The sequence below is a fragment of the Myxocyprinus asiaticus genome, chromosome 27 (genome assembly GCF_019703515.2).
Source record: "Myxocyprinus asiaticus isolate MX2 ecotype Aquarium Trade chromosome 27, UBuf_Myxa_2, whole genome shotgun sequence".
NCBI lineage: Eukaryota > Metazoa > Chordata > Actinopteri > Cypriniformes > Catostomidae > Myxocyprinus > Myxocyprinus asiaticus.
Genome location: NC_059370.1, coordinates 33,865,054 through 33,882,361, shown reverse-complemented (window position 1 = coordinate 33,882,361; position 17,308 = coordinate 33,865,054). Strand labels below are relative to the sequence as shown.

The window sequence follows — 17,308 nt, the reverse complement described above, 5'->3', positions numbered from 1 at the left end:
TTAGCTTGCTTGGGTGAATAATCCAATGTTGTGTAAAAAAAATTGCAACAAAATATGAAGTCTGGTAGACGTATGAGAAACAAATCATCAGCAAAATAGGTTCTCATCTATAGAAGATGAAATGTTACACATCATTGTAAAGCTGGGATTCTGTGCTTTCCTGTGACAACTGAGAAGCCAAGATATTCAACAAAACAGTGTGGAATTCTCAGCTCTTCAAAAAATGACTTGTCTATGGGTGAGTTCTAAAATTAATTAGCACCACCTACATTTCAGATCAGTATAATGTGATGGAAGGTGATAGAGGAAAAATATTTTATTCCAGGCCATCCAGTGGAATAAAATACTTTTTGCTTGAAAATTGAGGACATAGAACTGAAATGGTATGCTTTTATATTTTAGACATTAAAAAAGATGTATTTTAGTCTATCATAAAATTGTAAACCTATACAATGTTATTTATTAATTATTTCAATAATTTCTTACAATTTAGGGGGGTATCTGTAAAATGAGACCATTTTTATGAAATTATCCCACTGTATGTGTGAACAGGAGTGTGGAAATTTTCAGGCAGCAGCCCAAAAACCCTGCAGAGCATAAGAGCTGTCTGGGTCTCTGTGCAAGACTTGCTTTCATTTAAAACACATTTCTCAGGCAGATATGAGAACAGTTTGGTCGTAACATGCAAAAGACATCATCACTACATCACCATATCACTCATTTCAGCTTTTCAATGCATCTATAAACTACATTCAGGATGCAAAACACCATTCACTCTGTAGATGCAGATGTTAAATAAAAACAAACCAGAACCCTACATGGTACACCAGAGAAGCCAATCATGGTTACACATCCCAATAGGAAGACCATATCTATAGCCCTGTCTATAGATACTAAACCCCAGAGATAATGATACTGTACTTATTATGTAATGGAATCAGGGGTGGATCTAGAAATTTTTTTATGGGGTGGAAAGGGAGTGGCATGCAGACTATGAGGGGTGGCAACACTAAAGCAAGCGTCCATGCATAGTTCTTATGGATTAAGGTACCAAGCTCCATTGCAACAAGTACTAGTTCATTAATTGGAGTCACTATCAGATTATAAATGTCCATGAATTTGTGATACAACTGCATTTCCACAGTAACCACATAGTAACCATTTTGATACTGATTTGCCAACATAATTTTTTTTTACATTTTTATATAATATATATTTGCAAAATAAAAAATAAGTAACAAAATGTCCATCTCCAGAACACCAAGACATTGTCTATTAAACACATCAACAAATTCTAAATGTTCCTATGATTCATAGAACCAGCAATCTGGACTAAACTTCACCACCTTTGTTAAGTGTACCCATGGATGGAATATGCATGCATATCCCATGGTATTCTACTAATAAAGTCCTGTAGGCCTATCACCTTTATAACAGCTGGAATAATCAATCTGAAAGCGAAGATTAACACAAAGTTAGGTCTAAATAAAAATAAACTGTATAGAAAATTGAACTGTGGGGGCAGTACTGCAAGACTCATAATATCAATTATGTTATGCACAGTAAAAGATTCTTTTAAATTACTTGTTTTGATCAACAGTCATACTTAATGATTGATTCAAGCACCCAAATAAATATTTCACATAATATGGTAATTTCATTTCTACATCTGCAACTATCAGTCTTGGGATTTTGTTAATCAGTAGATGACTACATAGATCAGCAATATGATTAAGAACATGTCTGTTGGATCTAGTGGTAACTTTCTGCCTTTAGTTTTTAGAGGTTTTGGATTCTAATTCGCCCAAACAGAACTTTTTATTTGAATAAAACAAGATTGCATCTGTACATCAGTGGATGGGTGTTACACTTTAAAAAATAAAATGCAATAAAAGATGCGGGGAGACGAGAGTAGCGGAAACACAGACACATTTATTGACAGTTCTTTATATGAAAGAACAGCAAACGCCGAAATTCAGACAGCGACAACCACAAACTCTCCACTCCAGCAGCAGGAACCCAGAATGTGCATGAGCGCCCGTGAACGAGATGACACAGTTCACGAACAACCATCTCCCATCACACAACCCAGCCATGAAACACTCAGTTTATATAGGGAGGAAACACACTGCGCACTAGGGATGCACCGATATCACTTTTTCTCTTCCGATCCGATATCAGAAATCTCAGTATCGGCCGATACCGATCCCAAGCCGATACCAGTGTTGTTTTTTTGAATAATCAGTTTAGAATATCTATATATTATTGTGTGGAACTAATTGGGAGTACTCTTTAATATGTAAAGAAACACAAACCTCTAACTACACATTATTTCAATATAAATGTATAGCTTATTAAGAAACAGTTTATTATTAACTAGTATACTAGATAATGTAGCAGCAAAATTTACAGTAATTCCATTCTTCAAGTCTTCAGTAGAAAAGAAACCAGTGTTTTATTTTTGCCTTTTTTTTAAAATGTTTAACTTGCATCTGGACTTATTTGTACTTTATTTTTTGGAACCCATTCAACTTAAATATTGTTATAAATTGTAAACAAATACTAATAATGACAATAATAATAATAATAATCATAATACATTGTTATTAATATTATTATTATTGACTTTTAATTTTAATTTTAAATACAACAGTAATATATTTAAATTGTGTACTTTTTAAACCCTCACGCTTTTATTTTGCCACCCCAGGCAAGTTCACAGTAGTTTAATTCGCTTCTTATTCAAATACTGGTAAAATGCACCTCCGGTGCCTTTCTAAATGCATATTATAAGTGAACCGAACTATTGAGCATCTACATCTGAGATGCTGTTCTTGAGTAACGCTCAAATATTGCGCACAGCTGTGAAGGCTAAAAATAGCCGCGAGTGCATCACCTGCCTGCGCGTGAGTTTGTGTCAACAGAGCAGCACCATTCACTAATGTGTTGGCGCTTCGCATACTATATATTTACTTATTAAAGACAGCCTTTTGTGATTCACAGAGCTATCGCACCTCTTCAAATGGCTTTGAATAAAATGCAGGAGTCATATAAACTGCTTTAATGGTGTTTTTATGGTTCTTTTATGTCATTTTTGGAGCTTGACGGTAACGAACATGAGTAACACACAGTATTGGATTTGGATCGGGCTCGTTGGACCGATACCCAATCCATCTAAAAGCTTCAGTATCAGAGCCGATACGATCCAGGTATCGGATCGGTGCATCCCTACTGCGCACCGGTGCGCCCCATCAACATTCAGCACCTGGTTACCACACACACACACACCTGAGAGCGATTAAGAGCATTTGCCACCCCATGCCACCCCGGCAGATCCACCCCTGAATGGCATTGCAAGAATAGACATTAGATTAAAAAAAATAACCATTATTTAAACTGGAAAGATTTTGCAATTATTACAAAATTAATACCTATTGTATTTGTCTACACAAAGTTGCTTTCCACTTACCAGTTTATTGAATTTTGCAATTTGTTCTTCTTGAAGAATTCCTAACAGAACGATAAAGAAAACAACATGCTTGGATAGCTGGAACATAGCAAAGCATTCATTGCCTCCTGATAAATCATCCTTATCTCTCGCTCACTTTCTGTCTCTCGCTCTTTTTCTCTTCAATTGTCGGAAACATACTCCCCCACACTCCGCCCCCTCATTCTTCTTTTTTCCTTACAAAAGTAATTCTGAAAGAAAAAATATATTGTGTGACATTTACCCTAATTACTATGTGCAGTAACTGTTTGTATTATTTTCAGAATTTAATAACCTTTCAAAAAATATTTACTTTCCATGTCATCTTTTCATTTCTATAAAATTGTATTGTATGCAGTATGTCTGGAAATCACTAAAACATTTGAATAGGTTTTGTAAGAGGAAGAACAACCACCTAATGATGCTAACCACCAATCATGCTAATTTCCAAGTGTTCTGAGAGGGAATCTATATACAGTACATCCATTACTGTTTAAACAAACAATACTCTATAACAGTGGTCATCAACTGGTAGGTCGTGGCCCAAAAATTGGTTGCAGGCCTGTTCTGATAGGGCCACAGACAGCAAATAATAAATCCACCCCCCCCCCCCCCCCAAAAAAAAAAAGAATATAAAAAATCTAATAAAAATAAGCTACACAAGCTACACATACACAAAATACCCTAAACATGTGCTTCGTGTGGTAACATCTTACCATATTTTTTTATTAAAAGAAATTCTATTCAGCCTGTGCTATGTTAATAATTTTTGCTTTACTTATTACAAAATTTCAATGTTTCATTTTAAGGACCTTTTTTTTTTACATTATCATTTAATCATTTAGCAGAAGCTTTTATCCAAAGCAATTTACAAAATGAGGAAGGATACAACAAAAGCGATTCATACAACAAAAGTGATTCAACTATATTAATTCAAGTCAAAAGTATTACTTAACATCACTGAATCAACCTCAATACATTAGATTACACTAAAAAAACTAATTTTATGAGATAAATCAGGTAGCTCTTTAAGGTAACAATTGCAATTTATCACATTTATGATGTATTTTGTAACTTTCATTACAACTTTCACTCCAGTTCATGCTTAAAACTCTACATAGTGCAAGCTCATAGGTTCTTTGAACTTGTTATCTAGCCACTCGGGCCACTCACATGTGATACGTTAATCCAATTTGCTCACATGGTGTAAGCTGATAGGTCCTTCGACATGTAATCATGCAGCCAATCAACTTGTGTACAGTCTCTTTGTATTACATTTAAATTGCTCAGTTTTGCAGATAAGCACGTTTCACTGCAGCACGCTACAACTGTTTTTCTCTGAAACCCACCTCCACCCCAGCAGCACTTGTCTAGAGCTGCTACATGGGGATTGTATGTAAAGTCTAGTTGTGCAGCAGCATGTTTGCATTTGTTCTAGCAAAAGCAAGTCTTCGACTTGCTCTGCAGATCATATCGATATGTCATACCCAAATTAACATGCTAAATCTTTTCGAGAGTTGTCATGACTGAACTGCTGTTGTTTTTATAAAATTATCCATTTTCTATTCAGCCTGTGCCATGTTAATAATTTATGCTTTACTTATTACAACATTTCAATGTTTCATTTTAAGGACCTTTTTGCTTTGTTTTTTTTGCTTACCTTTTTATAATAAACAATTTTGGGTCACCACTCTGTCATAAAATCTTGATCCTTAAGCAAAGCCAACTGAGAACCACTTAACTACATGATACTATTGATCTTCTTTCTAGAGTTACAAAGGGGGGTTCCAGTTTGATAACACCCACCATGTCTGATTAGCATAACACAAAACACCTTTCTGTGACCTTGAGGTGGGTTTTGTGTGCCATATTCTTGTTCTGTTCAACCTTGCTCCGTTATAACGACTGCTACCAAGCCAACACAACAGTGAACTTTAGGATAGTATACCAATGATGCAACAAACCAGAGTATCACCAGTATTTTGTATACATCTTTGCTTCTATGAAACTTGATTCAGGCAGATTGGTCATAATGCATTGGCATTATCAGGCACTGCTTTGCATATAATTACAAATGAGTAACCTCTTTTCCGTTATCTCTTATAAAACCATATTCTATCCAGCTCAGCATATGACTTTGTGAATGCACCAAATTGCTATAGAATATAGACATATGAATGTGCAGGTTTTGTAAAACCAAGACAGCAAATGGATGTGTGTGTTCTAAGAGCTCACAATGTACTATAAATGGTAGGAAGATGTCAAGGAGAAGCAACATTCTGATTGAGTGGTGCATCTAATCCATCTTTGAGATTCTAGAATGGAAGAGCATTCCAAACACAAAAAGAAATAATGGGATTCGAATAAAAGCAAGGTTACAGTAGTAAACATTGTGCTCAAGCCAACGGAAAGAAAATGAAACCCTGCAGCACGCTGACCTCTAATGTGAACAAAGCATGACTGAACAGAATAATAGTACAGTTGTATGTCATATAGATAAAGAGGAAGAAAATGGGACCATATACTTTCAGTAGCTATTAGTGGATTCTCCAAGTGGATCCTTACATAACCTATACTTCAGTGGCAAACTATGCAATCACTGTAGTGCATTTTATTTACAAAATAGAAAATCACTGATGAATACACAAAGTAATGAAGTTATTGATGTGACAATTAATTTTAGATGATAACTGCACTAAATATTGTGATGGATTATTTTTTTTTTTTAATCAGTGTCTCAGGGAAACAACATAACTACTTAAAGCATGGAAGGAGCTGGCAGTGTCTTTGCTCAATCGGGCATGAAATTATTACTCTTCCTATTAAAGACTTTACCATTTACACAATTACACATAATGAATGAATAGAAACGTGGGTTTTGCACATGTACAGGGATCTTCTCGGAAGGAGTTTTTACTTTAACTTTGATAAGAAGAATAGACGCATTCTTTAGGGTTTTGCTGTCCATTTATATTGTCCATTTCCCCAATGGAAATAGCATAAATGTAAGACAGAGGCTATTTTTACACTATTGTGGCAAATATTATTTGCATCCCAGTGTAAAAAACATCATATACTATTTGTATTTTGTCTGCTAACATACACTGTTATTGAATCGTATAAATAAAATAGTTTTATAATGCTGCTACTCTTATCATTACAAGGGCTTTCCATTGGCTTAATTGTTTTTATACTGAGCTACTGATATTTTCTATCCTCTAACCCTAAACCTAACACTCACAGAAACCTTTTAGGATTTTTACATTTTCATTAAAACATATTTTAGTAAGTTTATAAAGCCACTGTGTGGTACAAATGACAAGTGACTGTAATTTTAAACAGCAATAATACAGCTAAAAACTCAAAATATTATAATAATTATAAGGTCATTGATAAGTCTCACATGCCTTGTGAGAAAAAAAACTACAGTTTGACCACAGCGTATCTATTTTCCTATATGCTTACTTTCACAAATTGATCTGCACATGAACACGTGAATTTCAGTGACTTGCTGTTACATAAAGTAGGCCTAAATAGCAAATGTGTGTGGTACAATGCCCACAAGTCACTTAAAGCATGTTTCTCTAAGGCAGTGGAATAATGACTCCTGTAAAGATTAGTTGTCCTTGATTCAGTCCGCATCCTCTCTTATCTTCTTGCAGATCCTTTCAAAGACAGCCATTTAGGGGTGATACACACATGGTCCCTGACTGCATCCATTAAGCCAATTGCAAGCTACCTTCAGCCACATTGTAATGACTCAGGTAAAAGAGGCCTGGAGGCAGTTCAAATCAATAGGTATGGACAAGGAAGGATTCCTGACTTTCCCAACAACCCTGGAGCTTAAAGCTTTAAGGCAGGACTGAGAGTGACTATAATGCAACTCTAAAACACATCAAAACTCTAAAACCTTTCTGCCAGGCAGCTTCTTATCAACAAAGATGCTTTGAAAGAAAAAGGGAGAGATAAAATAGCAGCAAAACTTTGAGGAAATATCAGATTTTTCTTTTTCCTTGATGGACTATCTTAAATGTTTGCATCACACAGAACTGCACTGGCAGGATTAACAAAAAATAAGAAAAACTGGTGAAAATCGATAAAATATTTCAGCTATTGTTGAGTGCTTTCAGGCTCTAACCCTTAGCGAGCCATTTTATAGACCGGTATTATTTATGCATATAGTGAAATGAAGGCGGAAAATTAGCAGGCTCGCTGGAGGCGACTCTCTATGGTTCCTCATGAAGTAACAAATTACTGAGATGGAGCAAAAAAATCTTATCTATCTTGTTTAGGAGAGGACTCAATTCTACTAGACCATAACCAAGAGAATAATTGGTGAGGAGTTTGTAGATTTTATTCCCATTTATTTCCTACCGAGGATGTTTTCATAATGTTTTCACAACACAAACAATGTCTCTTCTTTTTTTTCTTCTTTTCTAGGTTAGATTGTTTAATTAATTAAACAAAAACCAAAGCTGCTAGACCAACATTTACCTGAGGGTAATACACAAAGTGCCTGACATTTACAAATGGAGGTTTTTAGGCTTACACCCTTACAAATAACTAAGGTTTCAAATTGTAAAATGCATTTCAAGATGCGGATAAACGAAATGTGTCCGTTCAACTGAAAAATATTGTTCATCTCAGTTTCAGGTTGCAAATGTCAGTAACTGTAAAGTCTATGACTGTTTATAAAGAATGAATTTATTAGCATTTATCATTTTAGCAATATTTATGGCTTTGTTTATGGCTTGCCTATGGCAAGTCGTAAACTTAAGACTATTTACATTTATTCTGTGGCATTTTTGTAGAGTTTGCCAAGCCATTTTGTGCTTCAATTATTACTTAATAAAAAAAAAAAAATAAATAAAAAAATAAGTAGTGTATATGTAAGTTATAATGTAGGGTACAATGTTGCTAAAGGCACACCTTAAGGAAAATTAGCTTTTTTCTGGTCTCAAAGTGTATCAAGGTTCAATAAATACATTCATTTTTATTGACTATTGGTGGAACAACATAATTTGTATGAAAAGAAATAACACCAGAAGGTTGTTTTGAATCAAATTCTTAAAAAAATAAAAGAAATAAAAAAAGGTTTTGAGGGGGTGTGGGGTAAAAATACTTCCTCACTTGGGGTAAAAGGTCCCCAGGGGTGTTATATTGATATAGCATAGATACCAGAGCAATAGTTATTGGGCACAATTTGTCAACTTATGCAAATACTTTTGAGATAGCAGGATGATTTTTGAGTAACAAATTAAGATGCTTATTAAAAAATAAATATACTTCAGAAAGGGGGGGGGGGTCAAGGGGATTTTTTTAATCACCTTGAACTAAATTGAAAATGAAAAAATAAGTATTTTGTCTCAAAATAAATGTGATGATTTCCAGGATATTCATTAGCTACATACATTTGCAACAAATTAAATATATCGCACTTTTTACATAGCAATTGCAATTTAAAGTTGTGATTATTTTACTGCTCAAGAAGAGAATACTGAGTACTGTGAGACACATGGAACTAGCAGAGTTGCAGATATACTGTATACTAAACTGTCAAATATTCAGTTTAGTAGTCATTATACACAAAACTTATTTAGAATTAAAAATTTTAGAGAGCTGATTCTCATGCAAAACTACGAACATTTACACATACTCTGGCATTAGAAGTCTGCCAGCACAGAATCTTTAAGACATCAGTCAAACATCATAATTCTCATAAAATAAAACTGAAAATCACACCTGATTATAAAATTGTAACAATTGTTACACACTCTGTAAATCCAGCTGGACCATAAATAAGGAACTGATTTGCTGTCAGCACAAGGGAAGAAGTTGGAGGTTGTGGGAAGGATACAAGAAGGCAGTGTATGAAGGTTAATTAGGTTAAACTTGGAGCAGCTCTGCCTAGTTTACAAAGTGATTCTGACAACAAAGCCCCATTGATGATTAGATTAAATATGTAGCATGGGGCCTGGCCAGAATACTATAGAAATCCATCCTTACACACAGACACAGGAAAGCAATCTGTTCATTCTCAGAATGTTTATTAATACATCATGCCTGGAATCAGCTTGCCGGGAATCACATTTATTAGCACAACAAAACAGATCTAGTACAGAATACTGTTTTACATTAACACAGCTGGGTATTCTATGCTACAGGTGTATTGCGATATTATTACTAAAAACACTGTGGAATAAACGCAACGCCATAGGTACAGATAAAAAGGCATCTGACCTGATCAAGACAGCAATGCATTTTTTTATTGCCAAAGAAAACAGCACTTAGCATAAGTTTTATCTTAAAAGACAATGTCACAGAACTAATTTTACTTAAATTTTTAAGTCACTGTTTGACATCCTAAATTTGCATTTCAAAAGAATTTCTTCCCTGGATGTTTTTGAATATCAGTTTGTTTCTTATGTGGCACAGTGGCTCAGTGGGTAGCACTGTTGGCTCAACTGGGCCTTTCTATTGCATATATACAGTAGGGTCCAAAGAAAGTCTGATGCCACTTTGAAACCATGTGGGATTTCTTTCATTTAAAGCTGGAAATAAACAGAAAATGTATGACATAAAACGATGACGAAGAAATAAGTAAGATGTCTAGGCCAATAATCACTCATTTGGAAAAAAGGTCAGATTTCCTTGCTTACTCTGAAGCACACAAGATGCTCTGGAACGTTCTCGAATTATGCTGGAATAACAATGGGGGGATGGAGTGTGTGTGGGGGGGGGGCATACCAAATTAAATTAGACAAGAAATAGAAGCATTCATAGTGGTCTCAGATGAGAACTGAATTTATATTTGCTGAATGAAGAAGCTTTTAAGACAGAAGTCTTTCTTCTAATAAACATGAGAAAGAGGGACTAATCAGTGTGAAGATAGAAAGCCAGGCTAATACACATAAGTAATAAGCACTGATCATACACATATTTCAATCTCTGCTCTTGACGCACCTGAGCGCAGTCTACCTGTGTTCCTCATAAACTGCCTGTGACTAATTAATGTGGCAATATAGAAACAGGTGTGTTGAGTTGTTACCAGGGAAACAGCTTCTTTTGTGAACCGTCAACCAAGAGTGGAACACAATAATGCGCAGTGAAGCACAGCATTGGCTGCAGGGAATTCATTGGATGAGCACTTCATTACCGTGACTGCTTCACTCTTCCGGCCCGGCCAAAAAACAAAAAAAAGAAAAAAAAAGAAAAAAAAACGAAAAGCTTCGCTTTGACTTTTGAGAGCATGCTGCAAAGTGAAGGGGAAGCCATTGGAAATTTGAAAGGACTTTTGTCAGGCTCTCTATTAAGAATTCTTGGAGAGCACTCCTGAGGTTTAGCCCACATTAATACTTTCTTTTATAAATTATTCTTGTTATGCGTGTTGGTCCCTATGCAATTTGTCTGCAACATTGCAGGTGACTGGAGCAAGAAATGTAAAAAGCACTACACGGGTCGTTCCTGTTATGCAGTACATTTTGACGCATGGTGTCATGTGACAAAACAACATGGAGCCGATCTCAGTTGAGTTTGTCTTTGGGAGAAATGCCAGCAAAACTACATCTGGTAAGAAACCTCATCAACCTTTTAAATTAAAATCCGTTTGTCTCAAAAGAGTAACTTCTCTAGTTTCATCCAATATGCCATTTAAAAAATGTCAGCGATTTATTGCGAAACACCACACTGTTAAACACCACGACCTCTGACGAGGACTGTAGGACTAATTTACCGTAGAAATCCTATATTCATTGTGCATTATCACATTGAGAATCAATGGGTGCATCCAAAAGATGGAAAATGTGCTTTTCAAACTGTTCTGAGACCAATGTAGTCAGAAAACACACTGTAGGTCATTCACTAATTAGGGAGCAAGGGAGCATCCTATAGCTTTCCTATGCAGCCAAGTGCATTCACTCCTAACATCCGGTCAAAAGTTCAGTTTCAGGCTGCAGATGATGTTTGCACCACTTAACATGGTTAGCAGATATGGTACAATGGTAATCAGTACCTAGATTCAGAATTTATAATGCTAAATTTCCTTTTAACATGGTTGGCAGTGGTTGAATGATGCTGGCCATTTCTCTGAATCAGACTTAATTATGCAAATATCTGATTGGTAAAATGCTTCAGCACTGGCTATCACTTGTTTGTTTGACAGTGTAAAGAGAGAACATTTAGATTTTGTTGACAAAGTAAAAAAAACATTGTAACATAGAACAGGAAAATAAAAAGCTAAAGTTAGAAATTGAGTGTTAGCTAGTGAGTGTCAACTTGACGTTAATATGTATTATGACATTTTTATATTATTATACTGATTTCAATTATGTCAAGTGGGAGGAAATGTTTTAGAGTGAGACAAACCAACTAATACCTCAAAACATCTCAATAGTACAACACATTTCTAATAATGGATTTACTGATGTATATGCTGTTGTTTTACCACCAAAATAATGCCACTTCCTAAAGGATGTCAGTAAGTCTTTTGTCAGTTAAAGGGATATTACAAAAGACAGGATGTAAAATGATATTGAGGACAAAAGAAAAACCTATACATTGACTACCAATTAAAACAATATTCCTAAAAAAAAACATGTTTTGTTATCTAACATGGGGGTAATTATTTCCAATATAATTGTGATAAAAGATAAACTAATATGATTCCATAAAAACAAAACTGTGAGTTTAATATTTTATCCAATATGTTAGGACATATATGATGGGTACATAATGGCAATGACCCACACACAAGGTGGCAAAAGCCATCATTGTCAAACATTATTTTAATTGTAGCCAAGAAAAAGTTATGTTATGACAACATATCAAGAGTCAGCATATGAATCTTACACCCCATGCTGTGTGAGTGCAGTTGAGGACACTTGATTTCAGGAAGGGGGTCTGAATGTATTTGCACTGACCTCCTGCCATGTAATTGTCAAAGCCAATCATTGCGTGCTGGGCTGGGCTCACACAAGAGGTCATGGGAACCCCCTTCTCCAGTGGGGGCCAATTAGCTTCTGTCACATTAAAGTTCATATGTCACACATTAGTGCAGTGTTGCTGACTGCACTGCATAACACCCCATGCACACTTTCCATTTGGTTGTGTTGAAATAGGGCGTGTTACAAACAGAGGGGTTTGACTGTGAAAAATTAGCATTTGTGCTGAATTTGCACAATATTTTCATGTGCAATCATAATGAAAATGACAGAATACATTTTAATATTCATATTGTGATATATTGGGCCACCTGTGAAAAGAGTCTAGAACTTGTGTAATGAAAAATGCCTGGTTGGCTTTTTTTTTTTTTTTTTTTTTTTTTTTAATCCTAAAACACATTTGCCACTTTCACTGTGTAAACAATACAACCAAAAATGCAGGCTATACAGCAAATAGGAACTTTTAAGATATAATAAACAACAACATCTGTGTGCCCATCATCATGTCCTAACCATGCAGGTGCAATGGGAGAAAGTGACAACCGATCTCTTTCATGCAAAATCTTAGTTTTTGTCCAAGCTACGACCGCGACAATCAACAAGCAACAGGACATTTTGTTGATCAGTTGGTCTACGGTGTTGCAAAAAATCTCAATGGTCTCAAATATCTTCTGATTGACTGTTATTGTCACGTCGTGCAGCATTTCATGTTCAGTGTTACCTTGTTACCTTTTTAATTGCTGTATTTGTTGTGTGGTCTTTTACTTAAAGGGATAGTTCACCAAAAAATGAAAATTCTCTTATCATTTACTCACCCTCATGTCATCCTAAATGTGTATGACTTTCTTTCTTCTGAAGAACAAAAATTAAGATTTTTAGAAAAATATCTCAGCTCTGTAGGTCCATACAATGCAAGCGAATGGTGACCAGAACTTTTAAGGTCCAAAAAGCACAAAGGCAGCATAAAAGTAATCCATGTCTTCAGAAGATATATGATAGGTGTGGGTGAGAAACAGATCAATATTTAAGTCATTTTTACTATAAATCTCCACTTTCACTTATTCTTAAGTTTCTCTGACCAGCTCCAAGCAGTAGGTGACGATATATACGAATAATGCAATCACCAAAAAAACTTAAGAATAGTGTGGAAGTGAAAGTGGAGATTTTTAAGACAGTTGTTGAGAAACCTAAAAAATCATACAGCGTCATGTTGCCTTGATTTTTTACATTTGCTCAACAATCCTTTTTTTACAGTGTACAAAGATCAGACCTGAATCTATTCCAGCATTTGTTGAGGCAATATACTTTTATTTGTTTGTGTTTATTACATACAAATAATTTGACTTGTAAAAATGGAGTAAAACAAATCTTTCAAACTGAATGTTCTAATCCAGTGGCTCTTAATTGGTAGATTACAACTAAAAAAGGGTTGCAGGTCTGTTCTGATTGCCGACAACAGGAAAAAACAAAACATAAAAAATAAGCATGTAGTTGTGAATGATTAAGGCAGCAAAATGAAAAAGCTTATCAACTTTTAAAAGAGAGGACAAAATGCTTCCCATTTCTTTAGTTATTGGCATCAAAGACCATGCCGCCACTAAACTCTATGAATTTTGGAGCAAATTCATCTGTTACTAAGTAGAAGCAAGCCAAATTAGGTGGATGCCAATGTTACAAAACTATACCAACATAGTAGACAAAAACTAAGTAGACAAAAATTTTATCAAGACTATTTTAAATATGGGTTCATTTAACATTGACATACATATATTTTTGCAGACCACAACATGTTTTGTCCAGTGAATCATTAGCCTTAAATAAATAAATAATTTTTAAGGACATTTTTGCTTGCTCTTTGATAAAACTATTTTGGTGCTGTTTAGAATACCACTTTATATTCAATGTAAAATTTGGGTCCTGAAGTCAAAACCAGTTGAGATCACTGATCTAATCTACAGTTTCTCATGAGTCGATTGAAAAAAGGCAATAATTCAAAAAAGACAAAAGCTTCTTTCACAATAGACTTCCGGGAACCTATCACCCCATACTTAGTGGCCGCTTTGTGGTGTTATAGCTCAGCAGCTGTTTTATCACATGTCAAAGAAATTTAGGCCATTTCAGTAAGGACAATAGAACTATAGCCCACAAAAAGGAATATGATCATAAAACCTCACAAAGTAATTTGATGGAGGCTAGAAAACAGCTACAAATAATTAATCACTTGATTTCTCCCCTGCAGTTAGACCTCCACTGACTACTCTCAGCACCAAACACACAGTGGAGGCTTCAAAACTGCCACTCCACACCTGTCATGAACTACACCTTACTGAGATGCTCTATCCACTCACATAGACAGACAGATTTGTCAATATGAGTCATGAGTCATAACTTGTTTTTGGTTAAAAAACAAAACACTGCAGTTCTAACAAAACATTGCTCTGTTTGTTTGAGCATCATGACCAGCCAAAAACAGCACCGCTGGGGGGTACTTATTATTTGCCTGGATAATAGAGCGCAACAGCTGGGTTCCGGAAGTAAAAATACCATCCCAATTGAGTTTTACAGATAACTTACAAACTTTTACAGACAGACATACCGTGAGCTCAGAGGTTGTTCATGGATGGTATTTGATTCTGTTGAAGCCATCTGTCCATGTTATTTTAACTTCATTGTTTAAAAATCTGGTTTAATAGTGGAATGATTCACCAATCAGAGAACTGCGGCCAAGAAAGCCCGCCAAACAAGCCCTGAAACAACCGCCCACTCCCTTGATGAACTGTGAATGATGCAAACGAGTCGGTCTCCCTTCACCCTCAAACTACTTTTATATTTGAATATATCAGAATAGTCTCGAGCTCCGAGCCCTCCAGTATATGGACAGCAAGCCAAATACGTTTACTGCTTTAACACAAGATTACATTAACATACAAACTACTGAATCATTTGAATAATTGTTCTGAATAATCACACTTACACAAACAAAACTTACAAACTCAAAAACAAATAAAAAAAAAAAAACATAATACAAATACATAAATGGTGCAAATGCTGCTTTTTCTTTTGTAAAATTATTATTGTTATTTTTTTCTCAATACGTTTGTAATTTTCTTCACTGTAGCAAATTTCTTTTTTGTCTCTCTGCATGTATAAATGCGATAAAAAAATAAAATAAAAAAGAAATTAAAAAAAAAGTAAAATTACATTTTGAGAAAAAGGAAGCATATGGAGACTGGAATATGCAGTCAACATCAAACATAGCCAACCGAAATCAGGTTTCTGCACATTTTTTTCTGCGTAATGTATCCAGTACAATACATTAATTTCATGCATCCCTTCTCTCTTTCACTTCTTTTATGTCTTTTTCCCTGTCTCTCTCTCTTTCAGAGACAGCACATGAATAATGGTCAAGGGTTAGGCATAATTCCCTTTCTTGCCTGGGGCCAAAAGTACAGAATAGTAATGTGCATTCGCTGCGTCCAATCAGGGGGAATCCTTTGAAAGCAAGCATTACTGCCTCTTATAAAATAGGCAAAATTCCACTACTATGGATTGCATGCGACACCACATAAAAAATAAAATAAAATATGAAACACTTTTGTGTTGGTCACTAAACTGAGTATGCTTTCATTGACTTCCAGCTATGAACATCTCATGGCACACCTAAACCTTTAGCCCAAACACATTCAATCAAATAGAACAGCACAGTTAGATGTTTTTTCACATTTGCAGAATTACATATTGAACAAATACAATGGTACAGAAAGGCTGCCAATGCCTACATAGGTATGGAGCTGTCCTTTTTACAGTATTATGCATGCAATGCTACATCCTGAAACTCAAGGCAATTCTAGTATCAGATACTGGCTTCTCATACACCCACTCATTGAAACACTGAGCATCAGTGAAGATCTCTAGAGCTCCAAGCTCATTATGAGAAAAGATCAACAGCAGGATAATGCATCCCATTCAATTGCTTTTCGGCCTTTCCCTCCACCAGTATACAATGAAATCATGCAGTCTATCAGCTGACAGATCCACCAATTGCCTTTGATGATGGACCTGCGCATACTGTCCTCTCTCTCTCACTCTCTCTCTCTCTGTGTGTGTCTTTCATTAAATGTGAACGTCGCGCGCACTTCTGCCTCTACCCCTTTTACCTGAAAACACACAGCGCATCTGAAACCACCTGGCGACTAACATTTCACTTGCCGTTTTCTTACACCATGGAGCTGAAACTGGCAGATCACGCCTTACCCTGCGTGTCCAACTCACTCTATCGCCGAGTTTGCACCATGACATCGTTCATCATCAGCAACATGCAGCATTCAATGGCTATGGTGAATGGTGAAAAGAGAGCATGCGAGGAGTGAACGTTTACAAACCTCTACGATATGAGTGTGAGAGCGAGGTGGCGACTCTGTGGTCCGGGCTGCTTTGAATTCAGCGTCTGGTGTGTGTTGTGCTCCGTATCGAATCGCCTCCTCCCTCTCTTCTCAAATTGTCGCTCTACAGCCACCCTCCCCCGATCACAGTCTACCACTTACTGCTTTGGAAAGCTGTCAAGAAGAATTGTTTCTACAAACAAGATTATTTTTCCCAATCAAACGCACTTCTTCAGACTCAGTGAGTTTATTAAATGCAGGGTTTTCTGTTGTGCCCGATATAATGCATATACAGGTGCATCTCAATAAATTAGAATGTCGTGGAAAAGTTCATTTATTTCAGTAATTCAACTCAAATTGTGAAACTCGTGTATTAAATAAATTCAATGCACACAGACTGAAGTAGTTTAAGTCTTTGGTTCTTTTAATTGTGATGATTTTGGCTCACATTTAACAAAAACCCACCAATTCACTATCTCAACAAATTAGAATATGGTGAC

At 35.7% G+C, this 17,308-nt stretch overlaps 1 protein-coding gene across 2 annotated transcripts in view; it reads right to left on the bottom strand.

Annotated features, from left to right (window-relative positions):
- cplx2b (complexin 2b) overlaps positions 1 to 16,926 on the bottom strand; it is a 33,208-nt gene extending 16,282 nt beyond the window's left edge. The window contains exon 1 of one of the 2 annotated variants that reach the window (XM_051658323.1): positions 16,809 to 16,926. The gene's annotated coding sequence lies outside the window, so the exon portion shown is untranslated. Of the gene's footprint in view, positions 1 to 3,469; positions 3,604 to 16,808 lie in introns of those variants that run through there. The other variant, XM_051658324.1, reaches the window with a different exon arrangement.
- Between the last annotated feature and the right edge of the window lie 382 nt (positions 16,927 to 17,308).